This window comes from Ambystoma mexicanum, chromosome 6p, assembly GCF_040938575.1.
Source record: "Ambystoma mexicanum isolate Mex_15411 chromosome 6p, UKY_AmexF1_1, whole genome shotgun sequence".
NCBI classification, from domain to species: domain Eukaryota; kingdom Metazoa; phylum Chordata; class Amphibia; order Caudata; family Ambystomatidae; genus Ambystoma; species Ambystoma mexicanum.
Window position 1 is genome coordinate 1,024,134,409 of NC_090935.1, and position 24,914 is coordinate 1,024,159,322.

The following is a 24,914-nucleotide window of genomic DNA, read 5'->3' on the forward strand; positions in this document are numbered from 1 at the left end:
GGAGACAGCACAGCACAATACAGTGGCATAAGATGATTTGTCCAGGATCAATGTATCTTCTGCTGGAAAAGCCGGAATATGAGTCTCAACACTTTGGTTCCAGTGTCCAGAATTTGACAACCTAATCACCTCTCCCTACTAATACTTTATGTTGCTCATTTGGAAGTGTTTGCCAGTTTTACCAAACCTCATTTGGAGGAGCAAAACTCTAGACCTGCATCAGATGGATGCTATGTCACTTTTTATAGCTGGCGCTAACTGGAGCAATTAGATTGCTGTGCACCACACTTTAACTGTTACCATCACAAAACGTATATATACATGCACGTTTATCAACCTCAGACATAGGAAAGGCTGAGTCGGCCTTGATGGAATTTAGTACTGTGATTTGGCATATGAACACAAATCTCTGTAATCAGTACCTAACAAACTGAGCTATCTTCTGAGCAATCATTGCACTCAAATATATCAATATGCATTTCAATTTTCGGTATGGCACATTATCTATATATAACCCACAGAAGGATGTGAATACAGCAAGAGTTTTGCTATAATGCCTGGACAAACTGTGTACTACAGTGAACACAAAAAAGCATTATAGGATTAATTGATAGGACCAAATGTACTGGTCAGCAACAGCCTGGCTGCACGTTTGCCACCTCAGCAGCGCACCATACATGGTATGGGTTATTTTAGTTTTGTAAAACAAATGGGCACTAATTGATTTCAAACAGGCAGCCATTTGGGGGACCCCTCCAGGGTGGGGGCCTCTGTAGAGTGATGGCCAAAATAGGAACATTTACTCTTGAATCTTAGAGACTACGTGGTCACAACACGTGCAATAACAAACACGAGTGAGTGTTTATTCTGATTACAACATTTCGTGCGTGTTGGGTTCCCATAAATGTAATTAACTACACTGGTGCCTAACTATTGTACCAAACAGAATTACACTCAACAGTGACTAAAAGCTATGAACTATACATTTCGTACATGTAACAAGATGGATTATATGAATGGGCACAGCCTAATGAAACTATTGAGTGTAATTCTGTTTGGTACAACAGTTAGGCGCCAGTGTAGTTAATTAAATTTAAATGTTCCTATTTTGTCCTTCACTCTACAGAGGTACCCAATAACAATTCAAGAAGAAGACTGGACAAATTAAGTATCCAGCATCCAGACCCAACAGCCACAGAACCTAAGACGTTTCTACTTTACAGGTGTTACAGCAGAATATGAACAGAACCAGTACATTTAAGCACTGACAACTAGTCTGTATAATAGTTGGTACAGTATAAGACATACCAAGTTATCTGTTCTTCAGGTTGTTGACGCAGAGTCAACAAGAACATAGGGGCATCCACCACGACCAGAGAACAGAAAGTGTAACCACAGGTAATACCCCTTGACCCGCAAGGTTGTTCCTAAATTTGATTATTAATCCAGAACATCCCGCACTTACAATCTCCCTCTGTCCATTTTTTGTAAGCCAACAGGGATCGGGACACAAGTAAAAACGCCCATGGGTAACCCGAACCACCTCTCAAAACCCTCCAAGATGTGGAGACATGTGAAGAAATCATTTTGTCAATGAGAATGCATGATTCTCTGTCCTGAAGAAAGTGGTTAGTTACAAGCACCGCTGAAACCGGTTGACTATTTTTAAGAGTTGCTAGGTTGATGACCGCAACTCCGAGACCCTACAGCAGTTTGAGGAATTGGCTCAAAGAACTATATCACATCATTTTAACCCTATCAAAATAATACAAAGTCATCTTATTGATTGATAGAAAAATTCTGTTTTACCTGTTTCACTTTAGAGGTTTATTTGGCCCTCTTGGTCAAACCACTTTATCTTAACCATAAGACACATAAACTTGAGGCAGTAATAATAAATGAAGACACCGACCACCACATAATGTGCACTTATTATTTAGACTGAGGAAAGTAGTGAGAGAGTTGAGGGCAAGGATTCCCATACCTTTGTAGGCGGCACACCATCACCAACTAGGCAAGGGTGTGCAACACTATGGGGGTATGAGTTATTCACACACAGGGTGGGTAAAGGAAGACATGGGGAACCAATGGTCATATCAGAAGTACCCAAGAAAGCTCTGAGGCTGAGTCAGTGCCCATGAGGTGGGGAATTCAGCAGTGTTCTTGGCAACATTTCTTGTTGGTTGTTTTCAATCCTCTAACTCTTTATCATTAACTGTGCTCCCAATGTGGAAGAGCTAATAGTCCTTCTTCTTTTTTGTTCCTTCTTGTCAATTCTAGGAACCATCTTGGTGCTGTCCTCAATAAGAAACATCTGGAACTGTTTCGGACTGCAACTTACTTAAGTACTTCCCCATTTCCATTTTGACCAATCTTTGCAGTATTCATGTGTCATTGTTCTTGTTGGGTCCTGCCTCTGCTTATTCATCCGGCTTTACATCTTAACAGGAACAGTCATGAAAAGGTCCATCAGAGAGGGTAAGCAGGCAGGGAAATGTCTACATGTTTAACAGCATGACAGTTTCATTGTGAGAGTATATCCTTTATATTCTGTTCACAACTGTATCTGGATTTAAGGAATCGAGATCATGTAATTTCCATCCTAATTTCAATAATGGTCTGTGTTTTTTAAAAATAATCATAGTCGTATAAATTACCATGCAATGCCTGTGAGCCATAGTGCTTCAAATAATTCAAATAAAGATGCTTATGTGTAGAGCAGCAATTATTTTCTTAAGAGCAAACACTAATATCAGCCCCCTATTTTTAAATTAATGTATGCTTTTTTAAATATGTTCTAATGGTAAATGGGTCAATGTGCAGGCATTCATATTGTGAAATAAAACACAATACAATAAGTATACATTTAATGCATGGGATTTAACACCGTCCCTGAAGAATCGGAATTCAACTTAAAAGATGGAATACAAATCTGGGAATTGGGTGGCAAGGAACACATAATACTTGGTACGAGCGAATATCCAACACATGTGTTTCCTTGTTCAGGTTATAACATAGGTAGGCACCAGACAAACGTGTAAATTAAGAGACAATCCAAAATTCAATTAAGTTCAAATAAGCTTCAATTTGGAATAACCATTCAATCATGTTTCATATTTCCAAAATTAATTAAATTGAATTGATTAACTGCTTTGTTTGCAAATAATGAACCGTTGCAAATAAAGCAGTTAATCAATTCAATGTAATTCATTTTAAAAATATGAAACATTCCATAAAATCAAATAAAAAAATCAGATCTCTGTGACTTCAATATCTCTCTTCAAAACAATATTATGCGAAATTATTTGCACTCATCTCTTTGCTGGAACATAGCAGTACATGGCAAGCACGTGTCTGCACTCCACTGCGGGGTAAGAATATATAAAACGTATCATTGTATTAAACATTTTGTAAAATGGTAGCAATCATATGCTAATGCAGGGACGGGGAATATGCTCTAACAGTGTGATGCAGTTTGCCCTCTTCACCTGGGTTTGTCATGGTTTACAGCATACTTTATCATTGTCATATTATCAAAGAAACACTCCTTAGAAACCCGGAAAGAAAGATCAGTGCAGGTCTCAGTCATATCACCTATGTTCCAGCAAAAGCAGCACATTGCATATATTGTGTGTTAAGGAAAATTTGTATTTTGTATATTATTGAATTTACATATCCCTTTACTCCAAAGTGCTTTACATGAGAACAAGTAAACATGCAGCAAGCTTAACATGACAATTGAACCACAACCTGATAGCAGCATAAAGAACAACTTACAATATTACAGCAGAGAGAAGGGTGTAGGAGGGGGGAGGTGAACAAAGGAGTGGTAGGTAGAAGAGGAGTTAAGGACAGGGAAAGAGCAGGAATGTGAGGGAAGAAGGTAGGTGAAAGTGAGACAAGAATCAACCGGGGGAAGGGGAGTACATGATTGAGTGTACTACATATGCAGGAACGATCACACGGATTCCACTTAAAAAACCATTCACCTCAAAGTAACAGGTTAATGAAGAACAATGTTAACCAATTCAGATCCACTGAACAGGCTGACAAATGGAAGATCACTCCCTCAACAAGGTACCCACACTGCTTCTTTTCTCTGCATTTGTGTGACTGGGAAATACCCCCCTTGACAAATCCCCTGCTCTTATCCCTGGGATGGTGGATTTCCCATTGCTCTGGCTGTTAAATTCTTCTAAAACCATGATAATACTCCGTCATGGGACAACAGTTGGCCAACTCAACCCCCCAAGTATCCCAGCTATACAAACCAAAGCTTCTGAAGATCAATTCTTCTGGGATGTGTGTTGTTAATAATACCTAGTTCAAGAACGACACTATCCTTTGACTTGAGAATCATGAGTGGAACATAGGTACGGCAGCTTTGACCGATGTGCCCATACCGTGGAAATGGATGGAAATCAGTATCTTTAGGCTGCTCTTGGACCATCTGCTTCAAGAGGGGATAAATAGGACATTAGCTGCGATGAATGCTCTTTATATATTGGTTTTACGAATCATTTTTCTTGTAGGGCCACTATATCAGACACAGAAATATAGGACCAGTCAGAAAAAACTGATTTGGAGCTAAGACCTGCTGTACTCCTACTCATCAACACTCCAGATGGATCCATACTCTCTTCCACAGTAATCGCTATACTACTAAAAGTAATTGTACAAACAAAACTAGAGAGTAGGTGTGGCCACCCTAAAACCCTTCTACAGTGCAAGAGGGACATTCCAGGACCTCCTGCAGCAGACACACTACCAAAGCAGAGTGATTCAACTGGGATTAGCTAATACAGGGTCTGGTCCCATTGGTGTCCAACTATTCCTTCGCTGAAAGGGAGTTCATGGGGTCTTTAAGTTCTGTTACATATTGTCCTGAATCAACATACATATTAACCATGCATATTTCTGGTTAGAATTGTGAATCTTGGAAACACAATGTACAATTCTGATAGAAAAAAATGCAAGCTCGTACTCCTGTTTACCTGCATTGCAATTAGGTTCACTACTTTGAGGAATGTAAAAGGTCACGTTCTCTTTGTGAATATTTACTTTCATCAACCTTTTTCTCTTAAACCATATGATGAGCTGTTACAATTAAAACCATAAAAGCTTTCTTTATTTATTTGATTTATTTATTTATTTATTATTTAATGTGATATAGTTTTATAAACAAAAACTTTACACGTATGTGTAAAGTTTTTGTTTATAAAACTATATCACATTAAATAATAAATAAATAAATACATAAATAAAAGCTTTCACTTTGACCGGACTTAGATTTTAGCAGTGTGCAAAGGGTTTTCCTCCTGGCATCATTTTTCAAAGATCCCGACATCACAGCTATGGGAAATTGAGGAAGCTGTCTGTTTTTGTTTTTCAACCTGCACAAATAGTGGAGGTTTTTACCCACATCGGCCATTTACTTGATTACATTTCTTGCGAATGATCTTTCTGCATACAATCATAAAATAAATTGACGGTGTATTAAGTAGTTCATTAAAAAAAGCAATTGTGCTGCGTGAGAACTGAGAAGCACAAGCCCATTTGTGAAGTTTGTTACTACTGCTACAGTGCATTCACTGGAACATAACGGACGCATAACCACATTTGCAAACTTTATCACTGGCTAGATTGTATGTTCAATTTTAGAATAGAAAAAGATAGATAACCACATTTGAGTAGTTTATTCACACTTTTTGCATCTAGCATGGCTGCTTCTGCCCTCTTTATGACTTGCCTTTAGGAGGCATTTATTTATTAATTTGCAGATGTGCCCTACTCGGAGCACAAGGTTTAATGATATGATATGAGATGATATAGCATTTATAACTCGCCTATACACAAGTGTATCAAGGCACGACGCGGCAAGGGAGGTGGGACAAAGGGAGGACAGACAACAATCCTACTAGGTCAGGTGTCATTCAGATCGCTCCACTGCATGGGATGGGGGAAGGGGAAAAGTGCAGTACATGGGAATAGAATAATAACGATACTAAAAATAATAGCCAGCAGATGGCAAGTGCAAGGAAGTGCAGACATCGAGTGTCAAGTGCTGGTAGTGGGACTATAGGGATACAGAACAGTCTCTGAGTGTGTGGGTTGCCGGGCAGGCAGTGCAGGCATGTGCGACTGGTGTGGGAGGGACCTGGGCCCAAGATCAGAGGTTGGCCAGGTAACCAGTGCAGTTCATGTTTCAACCAAGAGTTCAGCATAGGAGAGGAGGAGAAAAAGCAGATGCAAAGAGAAAGGTTTTGAGGTGCTTCTGGAACCGGAGATGGTTCTCCTCAAGTTTCAGGGAGGCATGGATAGCTTGAATTGTGCAGTTCTTTAGGCATTACATTCCCAGAATGCCAGAGTGGGTTAGGCAGGTGCACCCTCTGCAAGTATGAAAGACATGTGGGAGAAGGTGGTCATAAACATAGAATTTCGAGCTGGTGCAAAACACTTCCCACAATAAAACTTTAATTGATGGAAAGAGGTGTTGCTTGGTGAGCCAGGCGAGACTGTGAAACACAGGCCTGCACAACAGCAGTTCAAGGCAGGTAATTATGAAATATGTGCAATATTCAACGTTTAACTTACTTTTAGAAAATGTACACTCTAATCTATAATGTCTAAACACTAACCTCGACTATAAACCACCTACAAACTGTAACATTTCTACTACGATCTTCCATCTTTTATTTCATTGAGAGGTGCTCAGGGGTCACAAGTTTGAGGATTCTTTCGGTCGGATGCAACTTCAACATACAAACCCCTTTGGGAAGGAAATGCAGAACCCAACACTACACACCTCTTCAGGAAACTTCACGGGAAGGAGGAAGGGAGTTCCAGCAAAAATCACCATTTGTAGGTGATGAGAAGCGACCATCCAGTTGCATTCACAGAAGCTGCTCAAGGACAGGTTCCCTTGAAGATAGGAAGCTGTACTTCAAGTAGAAGGTGACTGGTGGCACGAGCTGGCGACCAACAAGGTTCCAGATTAAAACACAGAATGGCAATAATTGTGGCGAGGTAGCCCACGGGAGAGCTTGTCAGTCCATCAGGTAGTCCAGATACATTTCTGAAGGCTCTAAAGGGCTGGATCCTCGAGAAGGTATCAAGACTAGATGGTCTCACCATTCCAAGGGCTGAAGCATCACTCAGGGTCTTCAGGCAGAGGAGCAGGCATGTATCATGTCTGATACTATAAGGGGATGCTGACCCACTTCAAGAGTCATATTTAGGTCATCAACAGGTTGCTCATCTTAGAGTGATTCTTGGCTCCAACGTAGACCTGAAGAATAGCTGCAGAAGCCCTCCTATCATCCAAAGTCTGAGCTGGGACAAGCCTAAGCCCACCAATTGTAAGGATCTACACCGTTCAAACAGCCAGTAGTTGTCCAATTAAGGTCAACTACTGGTTTCATATCCACCCCAGTAGCAGAGTTTCTGACACCAGTTATGTGGACTGGGACTGGACAGATCCAGCCCCTTCATGGGCCTTTTTCTCTTAAACCATATGATGAGCTGTTACAATTAAAACCATAAAAGCTTTCTTTATTTATTTTATTTACACATATGTGTAAAGTTTTTGTTTATAAAACTATATCACATTAAATAATAAATAAATAAATACATAAATAAAAGCTTTCACTTTGACCGGACTTAGATTTTAGCAGTGTGCAAAGGGTTTTCCTCCTGGCATCATTTTTCAAAGATCCCGACATCACAGCTATGGGAAATTGAGGAAGCTGTCTGTTTTTGTTTTTCAACATGCACAAATAGTGGAGGTTTTTACCCACATCGGCCATTTACTTGATTACATTTCTTGCAAATGATCTTTCTGCATACAATCATAAAATAAATTGACGGCGTATTAAGTAGTTAATTAAAAAAAGCAATTGTGCTGCGTGAGAACTGAGAAGCACATGCCCATTTGTGAAGTTTGTTACTACTGCTACAGTGCATTCACTGGAACATAACGGACGCATAACCACATTTGCAAACTTTATCACTGGCTAGATTGTATGTTCAATTTTAGTATAGAAAAATATAGATAACCACATTTGAGTAGTTTATTCACACTTTTTGCATCTAGCATGGCTGCTTCTGCCCTCTTTATGACTTGCCTTTAGGAGGCATTTATTTATTAATTTGCAGATGTGCCCTACTCGGAGCACAAGGTTTAATGATATGATATGAGATGATATAACATTTATAACTCGCCTATACACAAGTGTATCAAGGCACGACGCGGCAAGGGAGGTGGGACAAAGGGAGGACAGACAACAATCCTACTAGGTGAGGTGTCATTCAGATCGCTCCACTGCATGGGATGGGGGAAGGGGAAAAGTGCAGTACATGGGAATAGAATAATAACGATAGTAAAAATAATAGCCAGCAGATGGCAAGTGCAAGGAAGTGCAGACATCGAGTGTCAAGTGCTGGTAGTGGGACTATAGGGATACAGAACAGTCTCTGAGTGTGTGGGTTGCCGGGCAGGCAGTGCAGGCATGTGCGACTGGTGTGGGAGGGACCTGGGCCCAAGATCAGAGGTTGGCCAGGTAACCAGTGCAGTTCATGTTTCAACCAAGAGTTCAGCAGGGGAGAGGAGGAGAAAAAGCAGATGCAAAGAGAAAGGTTTTGAGGTGCTTCTGGAACCGGAGATGGTTCTCCTCAAGTTTCAGGGAGGCATGGATAGCTTGAATTGTGCAGTTCTTTAGGCATTACATTCCCAGAATGCCAGAGTGGGTTAGGCAGGTGCACCCTCTGCAAGTATGAAAGACAATGTGGGAGAAGGTGGTCATAAACATAGAATTTCGAGCTGGTGCAAAACACTTCCCACAATAAAACTTTAATTGATGGAAAGAGGTGTTGCTTGGTGAGCCAGGCGAGACTGTGAAACACAGGCCTGCACAACAGCAGTTCAAGGCAGGTAATTATGAAATCTGTGCAATATTCAACGTTTAACTTACTTTTAGAAAATGTACACTCTAATCTATAATGTCTAAACACTAACCTCGACTATAAACCACCTACAAACTGTAACATTTCTACTACGATCTTCCATCTTTTGTTTCATTGAGAGGTGCTCAGGGGTCACAAGTTTGAGGATTCTTTCGGTCGGATGCAACTTCAACATACAAACCCCTTTGGGAAGGAAATGCAGAACCCAACACTACACACCTCTTCAGGAAACTTCACGGGAAGGAGGAAGGGAGTTCCAGCAAAAATCACCATTTGCAGGTGATGAGAAGCGACCATCCAGTTGCATTCACAGAAGCTGCTCAAGGACAAGTTCCCTTGAAGATAGGAAGCTGTACTTCAAGTAGAAGGTGACTGGTGGCACGAGCTGGCGACCAACAAGGTTCCAGATTAAAACACAGAATGGCAATAATTGTGGCGAGGTAGCCCACGAGAGAGCTTGTCAGTCCATCAGGTAGTCCAGATACATTTCTGAAGGCTCTAAAGGGCTGGATCCTCGAGAAGGTATCAAGACTAGATGGTCTCACCAGTCCAAGGGCTGAAGCATCACTCAGGGTCTTCAGGCAGAGGAGCAGGCATGTATCATGTCTGATACTATAAGGGGATGCTGACCCACTTCAAGAGTCATATTTAGGTCATCAACAGGTTGCTCATCTTAGAGTGATTCTTGGCTCCAACGTAGACCTGAAGAATAGCTGGAGAAGCCCTCCTATCATCCAAAGTCTGAGCTGGGACAAGCCTAAGCCCACCAATTGTAAGGATCTACACCGTTCAAACAGCCAGTAGTTGTCCAATTAAGGTCAACTACTGGTTTCATATCCACCCCAGTAGCAGAGTTTCTGACACCAGTTATGTGGACTGGGACTGGACAGATCCAGCCCCTTCATGGGCCTTTTTCTCTTAAACCATATGATGAGCTGTTACAATTAAAACCATAAAAGCTTTCTTTATTTATTTTATTTATTTATTTATTTATTTATTATTTAATGTGATATAGTTTTATAAACAAAAACTTTACACATATGTGTAAAGTTTTTGTTTATAAAACTATATCACATTAAATAATAAATAAATAAATACATAAATAAAAGCTTTCACTTTGACCGGACTTAGATTTTAGCAGTGTGCAAAGGGTTTTCCTCCTGGCATCATTTTTCAAAGATCCCGACATCACAGCTATGGGAAATTGAGGAAGCTGTCTGTTTTTGTTTTTCAACATGCACAAATAGTGGAGGTTTTTACCCACATCGGCCATTTACTTGATTACATTTCTTGCAAATGATCTTTCTGCATACAATCATAAAATAAATTGACGGCGTATTAAGTAGTTAATTAAAAAAAGCAATTGTGCTGCGTGAGAACTGAGAAGCACATGCCCATTTGTGAAGTTTGTTACTACTGCTACAGTGCATTCACTGGAACATAACGGACGCATAACCACATTTGCAAACTTTATCACTGGCTAGATTGTATGTTCAATTTTAGTATAGAAAAATATAGATAACTACATTTGAGTAGTTTATTCACACTTTTTGCATCTAGCATGGCTGCTTCTGCCCTCTTTATGACTTGCCTTTAGGAGGCATTTATTTATTAATTTGCAGATGTGCCCTACTCGGAGCACAAAGATTAATGATATGATATGAGATGATATAGCATTTATAACTCGCCTATACACAAGTGTATCAAGGCACGACACGGCAAGGGAGGTGGGACAAAGGGAGGACAGACAACAATCCTACTAGGTCAGGTGTCATTCAGATCGCTCCACTGCATGGGATGGGGGAAGGGGAAAAGTGCAGTACATGGGAATAGAATAATAACGATAGTAAAAATAATAGCCAGCAGATGGCAAGTGCAAGGAAGTGCAGACATCGAGTGTCAAGTGCTGGTAGTGGGACTATAGGGATACAGAACAGTCTCTGAGTGTGTGGGTTGCCGGGCAGGCAGTGCAGGCATGTGCGACTGGTGTGGGAGGGACCTGGGCCCAAGATCAGAGGTTGGCCAGGTAACCAGTGCAGTTCATGTTTCAACCAAGAGTTCAGCAGGGGAGAGGAGGAGAAAAAGCAGATGCAAAGAGAAAGGTTTTGAGGTGCTTCTGGAACCGGAGATGGTTCTCCTCAAGTTTCAGGGAGGCATGGATAGCTTGAATTGTGCAGTTCTTTAGGCATTACATTCCCAGAATGCCAGAGTGGGTTAGGCAGGTGCACCCTCTGCAAGTATGAAAGACAATGTGGGAGAAGGTGGTCATAAACATAGAATTTCGAGCTGGTGCAAAACACTTCCCACAATAAAACTTTAATTGATGGAAAGAGGTGTTGCTTGGTGAGCCAGGCGAGACTGTGAAACACAGGCCTGCACAACAGCAGTTCAAGGCAGGTAATTATGAAATCTGTGCAATATTCAACGTTTAACTTACTTTTAGAAAATGTACACTCTAATCTATAATGTCTAAACACTAACCTCGACTATAAACCACCTACAAACTGTAACATTTCTACTACGATCTTCCATCTTTTGTTTCATTGAGAGGTGCTCAGGGGTTACAAGTTTGAGGATTCTTTCGGTCGGATGCAACTTCAACATACAAACCCCTTTGGGAAGGAAATGCAGAACCCAACACTACACACCTCTTCAGGAAACTTCACGGGAAGGAGGAAGGGAGTTCCAGCAAAAATCACCATTTGCAGGTGATGAGAAGCGACCATCCAGTTGCATTCACAGAAGCTGCTCAAGGACAAGTTCCCTTGAAGATAGGAAGCTGTACTTCAAGTAGAAGGTGACTGGTGGCACGAGCTGGCGACCAACAAGGTTCCAGATTAAAACACAGAATGGCAATAATTGTGGCGAGGTAGCCCACGAGAGAGCTTGTCAGTCCATCAGGTAGTCCAGATACATTTCTGAAGGCTCTAAAGGGCTGGATCCTCGAGAAGGTATCAAGACTAGATGGTCTCACCAGTCCAAGGGCTGAAGCATCACTCAGGGTCTTCAGGCAGAGGAGCAGGCATGTATCATGTCTGATACTATAAGGGGATGCTGACCCACTTCAAGAGTCATATTTAGGTCATCAACAGGTTGCTCATCTTAGAGTGATTCTTGGCTCCAACGTAGACCTGAAGAATAGCTGCAGAAGCCCTCCTATCATCCAAAGTCTGAGCTGGGACAAGCCTAAGCCCACCAATTGTAAGGATCTACACCGTTCAAACAGCCAGTAGTTGTCCAATTAAGGTCAACTACTGGTTTCATATCCACCCCAGTAGCAGAGTTTCTGACACCAGTTATGTGGACTGGGACTGGACAGATCCAGCCCCTTCATGGGCCTTTTTCTCTTAAACCATATGATGAGCTGTTACAATTAAAACCATAAAAGCTTTCTTTATTTATTTTATTTATTTATTTATTTATTATTTAATGTGATATAGTTTTATAAACAAAAACTTTACACATATGTGTAAAGTTTTTGTTTATAAAACTATATCACATTAAATAATAAATAAATAAATACATAAATAAAAGCTTTCACTTTGACCGGACTTAGATTTTAGCAGTGTGCAAAGGGTTTTCCTCCTGGCATCATTTTTCAAAGATCCCGACATCACAGCTATGGGAAATTGAGGAAGATGTCTGTTTTTGTTTTTCAACATGCACAAATAGTGGAGGTTTTTACCCACATCGGCCATTTACTTGATTACATTTCTTGCAAATGATCTTTCTGCATACAATCATAAAATAAATTGACGGCGTATTAAGTAGTTAATTAAAAAAAGCAATTGTGCTGCGTGAGAACTGAGAAGCACATGCCCATTTGTGAAGTTTGTTACTACTGCTACAGTGCATTCACTGGAACATAACGGACGCATAACCACATTTGCAAACTTTATCACTGGCTAGATTGTATGTTCAATTTTAGTATAGAAAAATATAGATAACCACATTTGAGTAGTTTATTCACACTTTTTGCATCTAGCATGGCTGCTTCTGCCCTCTTTATGACTTGCCTTTAGGAGGCATTTATTTATTAATTTGCAGATGTTCCCTACTCGGAGCACAAGGTTTAATGATATGATATGAGATGATATAACATTTATAACTCGCCTATACACAAGTGTATCAAGGCACGACGCGGCAAGGGAGGTGGGACAAAGGGAGGACAGACAACAATCCTACTAGGTGAGGTGTCATTCAGATCGCTCCACTGCATGGGATGGGGGAAGGGGAAAAGTGCAGTACATGGGAATAGAATAATAACGGTAGTAAAAATAATAGCCAGCAGATGGCAAGTGCAAGGAAGTGCAGACATCGAGTGTCAAGTGCTGGTAGTGGGACTATAGGGATACAGAACAGTCTCTGAGTGTGTGGGTTGCCGGGCAGGCAGTGCAGGCATGTGCGACTGGTGTGGGAGGGACCTGGGCCCAAGATCAGAGGTTGGCCAGGTAACCAGTGCAGTTCATGTTTCAACCAAGAGTTCAGCAGGGGAGAGGAGGAGAAAAAGCAGATGCAAAGAGAAAGGTTTTGAGGTGCTTCTGGAACCGGAGATGGTTCTCCTCAAGTTTCAGGGAGGCATGGATAGCTTGAATTGTGCAGTTCTTTAGGCATTACATTCCCAGAATGCCAGAGTGGGTTAGGCAGGTGCACCCTCTGCAAGTATGAAAGACAATGTGGGAGAAGGTGGTCATAAACATAGAATTTCGAGCTGGTGCAAAACACTTCCCACAATAAAACTTTAATTGATGGAAAGAGGTGTTGCTTGGTGAGCCAGGCGAGACTGTGAAACACAGGCCTGCACAACAGCAGTTCAAGGCAGGTAATTATGAAATCTGTGCAATATTCAACGTTTAACTTACTTTTAGAAAATGTACACTCTAATCTATAATGTCTAAACACTAACCTCGACTATAAACCACCTACAAACTGTAACATTTCTACTACGATCTTCTATCTTTTGTTTCATTGAGAGGTGCTCAGGGGTCACAAGTTTGAGGATTCTTTCGGTCGGATGCAACTTCAACATACAAACCCCTTTGGGAAGGAAATGCAGAACCCAACACTACACACCTCTTCAGGAAACTTCACGGGAAGGAGGAAGGGAGTTCCAGCAAAAATCACCATTTGCAGGTGATGAGAAGCGACCATCCAGTTGCATTCACAGAAGCTGCTCAAGGACAAGTTCCCTTGAAGATAGGAAGCTGTACTTCAAGTAGAAGGTGACTGGTGGCACGAGCTGGCGACCAACAAGGTTCCAGATTAAAACACAGAATGGCAATAATTGTGGCGAGGTAGCCCACGAGAGAGCTTGTCAGTCCATCAGGTAGTCCAGATACATTTCTGAAGGCTCTAAAGGGCTGGATCCTCGAGAAGGTATCAAGACTAGATGGTCTCACCAGTCCAAGGGCTGAAGCATCACTCAGGGTCTTCAGGCAGAGGAGCAGGCATGTATCATGTCTGATACTATAAGGGGATGCTGACCCACTTCAAGAGTCATATTTAGGTCATCAACAGGTTGCTCATCTTAGAGTGATTCTTGGCTCCAACGTAGACCTGAAGAATAGCTGCAGAAGCCCTCCTATCATCCAAAGTCTGAGCTGGGACAAGCCTAAGCCCACCAATTGTAAGGATCTACACCGTTCAAACAGCCAGTAGTTGTCCAATTAAGGTCAACTACTGGTTTCATATCCACCCCAGTAGCAGAGTTTCTGACACCAGTTATGTGGACTGGGACTGGACAGATCCAGCCCCTTCATGGGCCTTTTTCTCTTAAACCATATGATGAGCTGTTACAATTAAAACCATAAAAGCTTTCTTTATTTATTTTATTTATTTATTTATTTATTTATTATTTAATGTGATATAGTTTTATAAACAAAAACTTTACACATATGTGTAAAGTTTTTGTTTATAAAACTATATCACATTAAATAATAAATAAATAAATACATAAATAAAAGCTTTCACTTTGACCGGACTTAGATTTTAGCAGTGTGCAAAGGGTTTTCCTCCTGGCATCATTTTTCAAAGATCCCGAAATCACAGCTATGGGAAATTGAGGAAGCTGTCTGTTTTTGTTTTTCAACATGCACAAATAGTGGAGGTTTTTACCCACATCGGCCATTTACTTGATTACATTTCTTGCGAATGATCTTTCTGCATACAATCATAAAATAAATTGACGGCGTATTAAGTAGTTAATTAAAAAAAGCAATTGTGCTGCGTGAGAACTGAGAAGCACATGCCCATTTGTGAAGTTTGTTACTACTGCTACAGTGCATTCACTGGAACATAACGGACGCATAACCACATTTGCAAACTTTATCACTGGCTAGATTGTATGTTCAATTTTAGTATAGAAAAATATAGATAACTACATTTGACTAGTTTATTCACACTTTTTGCATCTAGCATGGCTGCTTCTGCCCTCTTTATGACTTGCCTTTAGGAGGCATTTATTTATTAATTTGCAGATGTGCCCTACTCGGAGCACAAAGTTTAATGATATGATATGAGATGATATAGCATTTATAACTCGCCTATACACAAGTGTATCAAGGCACGACGCGGCAAGGGAGGTGGGACAAAGGGAGGACAGACAACAATCCTACTAGGTCAGGTGTCATTCAGATCGCTCCACTGCATGGGATGGGGGAAGGGGAAAAGTGCAGTACATGGGAATAGAATAATAACGATAGTAAAAATAATAGCCAGCAGATGGCAAGTGCAAGGAAGTGCAGACATCGAGTGTCAAGTGCTGGTAGTGGGACTATAGGGATACAGAACAGTCTCTGAGTGTGTGGGTTGCCGGGCAGGCAGTGCAGGCATGTGCGACTGGTGTGGGAGGGACCTGGGCCCAAGATCAGAGGTTGGCCAGGTAACCAGTGCAGTTCATGTTTCAACCAAGAGTTCAGCAGGGGAGAGGAGGAGAAAAAGCAGATGCAAAGAGAAAGGTTTTGAGGTGCTTCTGGAACCGGAGATGGTTCTCCTCAAGTTTCAGGGAGGCATGGATAGCTTGAATTGTGCAGTTCTTTAGGCATTACATTCCCAGAATGCCAGAGTGGGTTAGGCAGGTGCACCCTCTGCAAGTATGAAAGACAATGTGGGAGAAGGTGGTCATAAACATAGAATTTCGAGCTGGTGCAAAACACTTCCCACAATAAAACTTTAATTGATGGAAAGAGGTGTTGCTTGGTGAGCCAGGCGAGACTGTGAAACACAGGCCTGCACAACAGCAGTTCAAGGCAGGTAATTATGAAATCTGTGCAATATTCAACGTTTAACTTACTTTTAGAAAATGTACACTCTAATCTATAATGTCTAAACACTAACCTCGACTATAAACCACCTACAAACTGTAACATTTCTACTACGATCTTCCATCTTTTGTTTCATTGAGAGGTGCTCAGGGGTTACAAGTTTGAGGATTCTTTCGGTCGGATGCAACTTCAACATACAAACCCCTTTGGGAAGGAAATGCAGAACCCAACACTACACACCTCTTCAGGAAACTTCACGGGAAGGAGGAAGGGAGTTCCAGCAAAAATCACCATTTGCAGGTGATGAGAAGCGACCATCCAGTTGCATTCACAGAAGCTGCTCAAGGACAAGTTCCCTTGAAGATAGGAAGCTGTACTTCAAGTAGAAGGTGACTGGTGGCACGAGCTGGCGACCAACAAGGTTCCAGATTAAAACACAGAATGGCAATAATTGTGGCGAGGTAGCCCACGAGAGAGCTTGTCAGTCCATCAGGTAGTCCAGATACATTTCTGAAGGCTCTAAAGGGCTGGATCCTCGAGAAGGTATCAAGACTAGATGGTCTCACCAGTCCAAGGGCTGAAGCATCACTCAGGGTCTTCAGGCAGAGGAGCAGGCATGTATCATGTCTGATACTATAAGGGGATGCTGACCCACTTCAAGAGTCATATTTAGGTCATCAACAGGTTGCTCATCTTAGAGTGATTCTTGGCTCCAACGTAGACCTGAAGAATAGCTGCAGAAGCCCTCCTATCATCCAAAGTCTGAGCTGGGACAAGCCTAAGCCCACCAATTGTAAGGATCTACACCGTTCAAACAGCCAGTAGTTGTCCAATTAAGGTCAACTACTGGTTTCATATCCACCCCAGTAGCAGAGTTTCTGACACCAGTTATGTGGACTGGGACTGGACAGATCCAGCCCCTTCATGGGCCTTTTTCTCTTAAACCATATGATGAGCTGTTACAATTAAAACCATAAAAGCTTTCTTTATTTTATTTATTTATTTATTTATTTATTATTTAATGTGATATAGTTTTATAAACAAAAACTTTACACATATGTCTAAAGTTTTTGTTTATAAAACTATATCACATTAAATAATAAATAAATAAATACATAAATAAAAGCTTTCACTTTGACCGGACTTAGATTTTAGCAGTGTGCAAAGGGTTTTCCTCCTGGCATCATTTTTCAAAGATCCCGACATCACAGCTATGGGAAATTGAGGAAGATGTCTGTTTTTGTTTTTCAACATGCACAAATAGTGGAGGTTTTTACCCACATCGGCCATTTACTTGATTACATTTCTTGCGAATGATCTTTCTGCATACAATCATAAAATAAATTGACGGCGTATTAAGTAGTTAATTAAAAAAAGCAATTGTGCTGCGTGAGAACTGAGAAGCACATGCCCATTTGTGAAGTTTGTTACTACTGCTACAGTGCATTCACTGGAACATAACGGACGCATAACCACATTTGCAAACTTTATCACTGGCTAGATTGTATGTTCAATTTTAGTATAGAAAAATATAGATAACCACATTTGAGTAGTTTATTCACACTTTTTGCATCTAGCATGGCTGCTTCTGCCCTCTTTATGACTTGCCTTTAGGAGGCATTTATTTATTAATTTGCAGATGTGCCCTACTCGGAGCACAAGGTTTAATGATATGATATGAGATGATATAGCATTTATAACTCGCTTATACACAAGTGTATCAAGGCACGACGCGGCAAGGGAGGTGGGACAAAGGGAGGACAGACAACAATCCTACTAGGTCAGGTGTCATTCAGATCGCTCCACTGCATGGGATGGGGGAAGGGGAAAAGTGCAGTACATGGGAATAGAATAATAACGATAGTAAAAATAATAGCCAGCAGATGGCAAGTGCAAGGAAGTGCAGACATCGAGTGTCAAGTGCTGGTAGTGGGACTATAGGGATACAGAACAGTCTCTGAGTGTGTGGGTTGCCGGGCAGGCAGTGCAGGCATGTGCGACTGGTGTGGGAGGGACCTGGGCCCAAGATCAGAGGTTGGCCAGGTAACCAGTGCAGTTCATGTTTCAACCAAGAGTTCAGCAGGGGAGAGGAGGAGAAAAAGCAGATGCAAAGAGAAAGGTTTTGAGGTGCTTCTGGAACCGGAGATGGTTCTCCTCAAGTTTCAGGGAGGCATGGATAGCTTGAATTGTGCAGTTCTTTAGGCATTACATTCCCAGAATGCCAGAGTGGGTTAGGCAGGTGCACCCTCTGCAAGTATGAAAGACAATGTGGGAGAAGGTGGTCATAAACATAGAATTTCGAGCTGGTGCAAAACACTTCCCACAATAAAACTTTAATTGATGGAAAGAGGTGTTGCTTGGTGAGCCAGGCGAGACTGTGAAACACAGGCCTGCACAACAGCAGTTCAAGGCAGGTAATTATGAAATCTGTGCAATATTCAACGTTTAACTTACTTTTAGAAAATGTACACTCTAATCTATAATGTCTAAACACTAACCTCGACTATAAACCACCTACAAACTGTAACATTTCTACTACGATCTTCCATCTTTTGTTTCATTGAGAGGTGCTCAGGGGTCACAAGTTTGAGGATTCTTTCGGTCGGATGCAACTTCAACATACAAACCCCTTTGGGAAGGAAATGCAGAACCCAACACTACACACCTCTTCAGGAAACTTCACGGGAAGGAGGAAGGGAGTTCCAGCAAAAATCACCATTTGCAGGTGATGAGAAGCGACCATGGTGTATAATGTAGAAATCCTGTGCAAATCTCCCCAAAACACCACCAGAAATCAACACAGGATCATATTCCATTGTGGGGTGAATCAGGTGTCAAGTGTGATATCTGAATTTCTATCATGAGTTTAGACAAGGTCAGAAAACTGTACATTGATTGGGGCATTGTGCAGGGATTCAGTCCACACTATCATAGTGGCATTATATTTACGTATTCTGGAGAGTTCTTAGGCACACGGGAGTCTATATAAAGAACCAGCTACCGCCTATGTTTTGTCTGTAGGAAGGTGAGGCAGAGAAGATCCACACCAGAAGTTGGAGAAAGAGAGAGATTTTTGAGGAGTGTGGCAATATTTCCTTTGGCTTCTTGGAGTGGGCGTGCTATTTGTGATTTTGTTTTTTGTTGGGAAATCTTTATTTTTTGTCTTACTTTGTGAGCCAAGCACTCAGGAAGTTTATTTATTCATTTATTTATTGTTTTATTTATTTGTTTTGGTTTAGAAAAACCTTTACAAAAGTTAAAATAAATTACGAAATTTCCAACAGAAGCAAGAATAACATTACATTACAGTTCCAAACAAAAATCGAACAACATATGGCAAGCGAAGTAGAATTCAGTTTTCTTTAGTACAAGTCATCGAAATTCTTGTATCTTGTGTAGTCATTAGTATGAATGCTCATAATTTTACCAAAAGCAACAACCAAATCCTTCTCGAACTCTTACATAGTAAGAAGACCACATCAAAAATGTGTTAACACTCTAAAAGGTTCTCTATATATTTAAAACAGAGCGCAAACATTTCTTAGAAATGTTGCAACCCTGATATTCAGGTTGCCTTTGCAGTTATGTAACATTTTATACCAAATTAGCTCTCTGTCCACATCCGCAGTATTATTAACATATTGGGTAAAATATAACATTCTTTGATCCTTCAAAGCCGGACAGACCAAAAGAATATGTTTCAGGTCCGCAACCTCCGCTTCTTCCTTACAAAACCTACACCATGGCCATAGTAATTTACCATTGGATCTGATTGCTAGTATGTGGTTTGTAGGCAAAACATTGAATCTGAAACACATGAAGTCATTTCTGATTGTTATATTAGGATACTTATTTAAGTAGCATTCCATCATTGGTAACCATTTATTTAGTGCACAAACTTGTTGGTAAATTTTTGTATTCAGTATCACATTTTTCATATGGATCCAATCAAATCCCAAAACACTTTCTTTCACCCTAGCAGGGTTATTTCTCAGAGAAGTGGCAGATATCCCCATTTTCATCAGACTATTTGTAATCTCTACATTCAATTCCGCCATAAAAGGGTTAGTGGTATCTTGGCCTGCATAATAATACAAGGTATTTATATCTGAAGAATAGCATTTCCTCCATAGCGACATCCTTCTCCAGGTCACTAAGGCCTGCAACGAATTTAGGCCCAATTCGTACTTGATTAGGTTAAATGGGATACATTTTGGCAGATGATACAGTACCGATTTCCAAATACTACTCTCCCATGTTGAGGGGTAAAATTCAGCCCCATATGTCAAGCTAGGGATCACTTTTTTGGTATAAAATTCTCTAATGGGGATCATTGAGAACTTCCCAAATTTTGCGTTGAGGGCCTGCATTTGAGAAATAGCGATATCAGCCTTAAGTTTCAATTGAGTGCGCATCAGCGGTCTAGAAAGTGTACCAGCTATCGAGAAGCCCAAATATTTAAATTCCCCCTTAGCTTTCAGGCTAATGATACCCGATAACCATGTCAACCTATTTAAGGTCTGGTTCTTTCTCCCAAGTCGTACAATGACTGTTTTGTCAGGGTTAATCTTTAATACAATTGAGTGAATGAAACCCTCGAAGGCTCTAAGCATACGCTGAAGACCCACTTTAGTGATGTTAATTAAGAGAAAATCATCAGCGTATGCTAACCAGTCCATCCTCAAAGTCGAAATTATAGGTGAAACTAACCCTCTATTCAATAGAGCCATGAATGCACCACTAACATATAGGTTGAAAATTGTGGGAGCCAGTCTACAGCCTTGACGCAAACCATTATGAATAGTGAATAGGTCTGAAAGGGTGCCCGCTGAGTCAAGTCTGACTCTCACATCTGTCTGAGAATATATTGCTCTTACAATATCCAACAAAATTGCCGGCATGTTTAAATTTCTTAATTTAATCCACAATATATTCCTATCCACCATGTTGAATGCAGAGCTTAGATCCATCGACGCAATAAAGACAGAGGTCCCCGCTTTTTTCATAGCTTCCGCTCTCAGGCAATGCACAATGAGACCCCCACATTCCGTCCCCATATTTCTTCTAAAACCAAAGTGTCTCATATCCAGAACCTGCTTCTCGTCAATCCATTTCTGGTTATCTCGTAGCACAAGTGACGAGAAGAGTTTGGATTCCGGGTGTGCCAAGGCAATTGGCCTGTAGCTCTTTGGACATAACCGAGAACCCTTTTTAAAAATGGGTATGATAATCGATGGCCTCCAAGACATAGGGAAAGTTTTGGTCACCACTATGTTTGTAAATAGCGTACCTCGTATTCACGCCCATAAATCAGGGTCAAATTTGAGCATTTTATTCGACAAATTGTTGGGTCCCGGTGCCGCTGAATTTTTAGATTTTATTATAAGGTTTTTTATGTCCCAATTGGTGAAGTTCAAACACCAGAGTATATCTTGTTTCCCTAGCACATCCGTCACAGCCTCTTTGGGGCAATACAATTTTGCAAAGTGACCCTTCCACATTACTTCATTAATGGGATTCGCTAAAAAATCTTTCTGTGGTTTATCCCAGTTATTAATTAGATGCCAGAAATTTCTTGAGTTAGTACCCCTTAGTGACGCCAACAGTTTTTCCCCGTCATTCTGGCTTTTGATTATTCTGTGCTGTATAGACCAATTTTTATATGTTTGTTTAGGTTTTTTGATACTGTCAATCATGTTAGTAAAAGACAATCCCGAATTCTTAATTATTCTTATATCTTTCCGCATGATCCGCTTTTTGTCTCTAATTGCTAGGTCAAAATTATGGGCATGTCCTTTCCTTGGTTGAGTAACCCTCTTATCAGTTTGATCCAATTTTTCTAAGGAACTCCGTATGTATTCAATCAAATTCCTAGCTGCATAGGTCATTTCCCTCTGCTGTTCTGAGAAATTCTCACTATCAGCTATCATAGATGCAGTAAATTGTCTAGTTTTGGATCCAGTCCATGAAATTCGATTCCCAGCTTGGTTAACATTAATATTATACTTAAACGCAGTATTAGCCACAGGTTGCATAGTGATACTAAAATCCACAGACCCAATGCAGTGATCGCTCGCGGTGGTCTCAATGCACTGAATGTTGCCCGAGCAATTAAACAGATCGGAGCAAATGATATAATCAAGAATAGAATTACATCCTTTTGCTATCCAGGTAGGTTGAGTATTAATCAGGATTTCCAAACCCCAGGTCTCTGCAAAATGTGACCATATCCTCCCCCTACATATTAGGTTGTCACCCCTAGGATTTAGTTCACCCAATTTGCTAATCATCACTTCACCAGTGAACGAATCCCCTTGTACAGTAGCATTGAGATCAATTGCAATCACCACCTGTCCTCTTGTATTTATTACCAACCAATTCTGCAAAACCAAGCCTAAATTACATAATTCCAGGCCTAGTTGTTTGTCCGACAAGTCAGCCGTGTTCCAATAGATGTTAACCAGCAAAAAAGGTATAGCCTTGTTATTATATAACAGTACAAAAGCCACTGCCAGAAAATGATGTGCAAAGGCTCATTCTCCCATGATTTTAGGATACAAGTGGTTCTTTACTGCAATAAATAGGCCTCCTTTAGGGCGACCCCTACCACCACCATGAGCTTAAAGAGAACAAACCCTAAATCCCTCCCTACATAGAGGGACTTTTGACCATGTTTCCTGGATAAACAATAAGTCATATTGTGCCAGATCACCCATTAGATTTGCTTTATTTAGGAGATGTGTCGACCCTCTCGAATTCCAAGTTAACAATTTCAAAATACCATTATTCTTTACTAGAGGGGCTTCCCTAGTTTTTTGAGATTATCAATGGACTCTCTCAAGGACAAGGCGAGCCATCTCCAATCCTGTAACTCGTCCTTTACCCTCTCCCCCTTCCTTTCTCCTTCGTACATATTCAAAGGATTATCTCTCTGTTCTCTACCTGAATTTCTAGAGGTTCCACTTGGATGAGGCAGGGTCTGTACATATTCGAAAATATCAAAGCCCCTACGATACATTTCCTCTGCTTCCTTCATCAGAAGATTTCTAACCAGTGGAGACGGTATCACAATACGGACGTAGTCCAGCCTCTGTCTATGTATGTAGTCAACCAGGTATATGTCCGAAGTTTCAATTAAGCTTAAGTTAGGAATCTGCCCCAAAAGACAAAATATATGGTCTATTTAAGGAGGTGTTGTACTGGTCCTGAAACAATGTAGTCAGTACTAGTGCCGGGAGGTCCGGTCTCACCGGATCCTTCATGTCCATTACATGAACATGATGGAGCTGTTCCTTCTCCTTCCTCACATTTTCCCTTCCATGGACCACACCCTCCCTCCTTCACAATATTCTTCGTAAGTCACCTCCCCCATGTATTCTGACTCAAGTCCCTCCCAATGTTCGGTACCTCCTGCAATTGTTTATCTCTTAAGACTCTTAATATATTTTGATAGAGGGATTCATCATTTGCATTCTCCTTTAATTTGCCTTCAAGTGTCTGGTTCTCCAGGAGGGCGGTGTTTCCCATCTGAACCCCCCCCATAACTTCCCCGGTCAAGTCTCCAGGATGCTTCATCCCAGTCTCCACTCCCACTTCTTGGCTGAGATCGTCCAAGATCATGCTTGACTGAATTTTAAGAAAGTTGCTCATAGGAATCTTCCCGTCCCTACTCCCCAGACCTTCCTTCACTGCAATGGGGATTATATTCCTTACCAGGGCCTTCTCAGTAGGTGTGTCATTCATCTTCATGATATTTTTATACATGGATCCCTCCTTGCTAATACAATGATTGATGTATTTCTCATTAACAGGCCCTCACTTCTTCATTGAATTTTCCTGAGGGGGAACCACATTGAAGATTTCGTAAACCTCATCACTTGTATTTTTATTTTTCAGTACATCGCAAAGTTGTCGCTCACCTTGTACATACGAGCTTTGGGTGGCTTGATCCTTCATCTTGTCAGAGGTTCTTCCCTCATTCATTGGCCTCTTTTTATTCTGCTGTTGTACATTACCTCTCGTTGGAGCTTCCTCCATTTCCTCATCGTGACTAATGTTTCTCATAAATTTTCTAGATGTTTTAGCCATTATACAATTTTTATTAGCATTTTTTTTTGTTTCGCCATTTTTTTAGTCTATCTTTTAGACAGTTTAAAATCAGTTGTCGAAACCACATGCCCCTCAGTCCCCGTTATCACCTCTGGACCAGATAGGACAATTTCCTCCAGTAAGCTAATTCACATCATCTCGACCACTTCTTGAGGTGGTTCCTGTCTGGCGTCGACCATAATTATCTCTCCCTCGGGGGGCTCTTTAGCAGGGTCCATCGACCTTCCCTTCCCTTCCCACTCTATCCTAAGAGATTTTAACAAAATGTCTCATAATTTGTCTGGTAATATTTTAATTTCAGTAATTAAATTTACCACACCCTCCGTTTGCTTACGAAGTTCCGACAAGATTAAGCGGTTAAAGATAGTGATCATAACCGTGAATTCCGAAGGCGAGGAATTCGATCCAATCTCGTTTGTCTTCTCCTTATCAAAAGTAGTACCACAGGAAAAGTCCAGCAGTTTGTCATAGTTCAGATTGTCATAGCCGTTATTGTGATTAGTTTTAAGGCTCTTTTCTTGCTCTTTATTTCTATTGGTTATTACGTTACCATTTCACTTAGGAATATTCACAAGCTCTTTG